This window comes from Salmo trutta, chromosome 40, assembly GCF_901001165.1.
Source record: "Salmo trutta chromosome 40, fSalTru1.1, whole genome shotgun sequence".
Lineage (NCBI taxonomy): Eukaryota > Metazoa > Chordata > Actinopteri > Salmoniformes > Salmonidae > Salmo > Salmo trutta.
In genome coordinates this window covers 1,582,820-1,585,622 of record NC_042996.1, presented here as the reverse complement: position 1 = coordinate 1,585,622, position 2,803 = coordinate 1,582,820, and the positions used below count along the sequence as shown (strand labels likewise).

Sequence of the window (2,803 nt, the reverse complement as noted above, 5' to 3'; positions counted from 1 at the left end):
TAGCAGGGCAGTAGCAGTTAGGTAGCGGGGCTGAAGCAGTTAGGTAGCGGGGCTGCAGTAGCAGTTATGTAGCGGGGTCTTTCACTTATCCATAAATTGTCTGTATTTACCCTAACCATTAGAGAACCAGAAAAGCCTGTCTCGGTCCAGCCTCCCATCAACTCTTTGATATACAGGTGGAACAGGAAGCCATCATTGCTGTTAAAGCTATGAGCAGGGCGATTAAAGCGCAAAGCCCTGCAATGGGACGATTGAAGTCTGGTGTAAAATCTCAATTTATACTGTAGATCTACAGAGACATCATGAGAGCCACTGCAGCCGTCCTATTGGTCCTCTGTCTCCTGACCATCAATCACGGTAAGTTACCATCATCTGAAACATGCTTGATCAACTTGGAATTGATCAAGATTTTATTGGTGCAATCTACTCATATGTCTTTGTCTCTATAGCATGGGACTGTCAGGAGCTAGTGGACATCAAGAATCTGATGCAGATTGATGTAGGACTGGGCAAGTGGTTGCAACGGACACAAGTAAAATTTCCTACTACCCGGTAGGTGATAAATGGGTCTGCCTGTCTGGTTCCCTGAATCATATCACTGTAGGACCAGCATGGATCTGGGGTATCAACAAGGCAGACTCAATTCACAAGTGTGTGGCCGGTAACCGGGTGCAAGCTGCATGCAGGTAAGTGGAGAGCACTGCTCAATATTTATCCAGAGGACACCTGCTTCTTAGCTTTCCTGATACCATCAGGGTGTTGAAAAAATGATGAATGTTTTACAATTTTAACATGTAAGTCATTTGGCAGAATTCACAGATACGTGCTCCCGTTTGCTTGTCTGTCCGTCTGTCTTTGTTGTCTTCAGGCCTTCTGAAGCAGGTGGATGCTGGAGGTGTTCAGTTTGTTGTTGGACGATACTCCATACTGTCGGACACGCACAAGGGACCAGACACCCCTTCCAAGGACAAGAGTGCCAGGAAGTACTACAGTTGTGGACCCTTTGGGTGCTGGGCAGTCAACAAGAATGATGGTATCTACTTAATGAGTGTAAGATCTGGGAAAGAGTGTGAGAGCTGGAGTAGAGTAGTAGAGGATGGAGAGTCTCAGTTATTTTAAAACTGTTTCATATTATAACTGTTGAAATTGTCCTAAAACCCTGATTGAATCTGTTTGTTTCCAGCTGAATCAAGACTGCCTAAACAACGGGTGGAGTCCCATTGACGGCAAGCTTTATATGATTGAGGTGGCAACTGATGGTAGGGGGGTCAACTTTTTTTATACCAGTAAGGTTGTGTTAGGTTCTGAACAAACAGAGTAAAAACTCACGAAAAGCTCAAACTAAGTTAATTCACCCACTGGGTTAAACAACTGCAAAATACAAAAACATGATTGCACATACACATATATTTTTGTCCTCCCACTAGCCGGAATCAACTCCTTGCACATCTAGACAGCCAATACATCTCTGTTGCTTATCAAGAACTTGTTTGGTTCCACTCACTGGTGTAGTCATGGCCCCGCCTGACGCTAAACCTTTGGTCTGTTCCTTCTCACTCCATCTGACCTGTGACCTGGGCCGAATTCCTCTCTCCTCCTTAATCCACACCTGTCCTCCCTTATCTGTGACTGAAACCAGAAATTTGCCCTGTGCCTCCCCCCTTAGGATACATGAGATTCAACAATAACATGTTTGACAGAATGTAAACTTTCTTCATTCCCATGTCTCAGTCAACAATTTTCCATACACCTACAGTACCAGTCAAAAGTTAGGACACAACTACTCATTCAAGGGTTTTTCTTTAGTTTTACTATTTTCTACATTGTAGAATAATAGTGAAGACATCAAAACTGTGAAGTAACATATGGTATCGTGTAGTTACCAAAAAAGTGTTAAACAAATCAAAATATATTTTAGATTCTTCAAAGTAGCATCACATAGTGATCCAAGATGGCGTAGCAGTGCAGACGTGTTTGTCCTGTGTAAATTGTCTTTTTTCGTCGTCTTTTGTATATATTTCAATCTCTTTTTCCATTTTTAAATAAATATACCTTCCGGCAACCCGCCTCACCCAATGTGATACGGATCCGCAATTTTTGTTAGACCTTACAGCTAGAACCTCCATCAGAAGATAGCCATCAGATGCTAGCCAGCTAATTATCTACTAGCTATTTAGTCATTGTTAGCCACTGCTAGCGACCTTTACATCTAGCTCAGAGACCAGCCGCTTTTACCCTGGATAATACCCGCCAGTCTGCTCAGTGCAATATCAACCCTGAGAATATTGGACTGCTTTTCTCCACCATTACTCCATTACGGGACCATTACTCCAGATCACCACAGGCCCATCTCCCGGCCTGCTCAGTGGACCCTATGATCACTCGGCTACACAGCTGATGCCCCCCGGACTCTTCACTAGCACGACTAGAAGCCACTACATTGCCGGATTCCTGCCGTAAGCTCTGGACCTTTGCATCGGATCATCGCAACTAGCTAGCTGCTACCGAGTGGCTATTGTGGCTAATGCCCTTGTCCCGAAGCTAGCACAAGTTAGCCCCGAGCCATGCGCATCTCCCAGCTAGTAAACAAAATTACTCCAGCTACAATACCTCTTTTGCCAATTGACCTGGACCCTTTGTCGACACGGAGCCCTGCCGATCCATCTCGTCTGGTCTGCCGACGTAATTCAGTCCGATGTTCCCTCAACCGCCCTTTGTCGGATGTCGGTGAAGACGCTTCTGCTAGCACCGGCCTGCTAATCTTTATGAACGCTGTGTCTCCCGCTTGTTAGCGTAGTAACGA

At 45.0% G+C, this 2,803-nt stretch overlaps 1 pseudogene; it reads left to right on the top strand.

Moving 5' to 3' along the window:
- Window positions 1-208: 208 nt before the first annotated feature.
- On the top strand, window positions 209-1,453 carry LOC115180105 (fish-egg lectin-like; annotated as a pseudogene).
- Window positions 1,454-2,803: the final 1,350 nt, after the last annotated feature.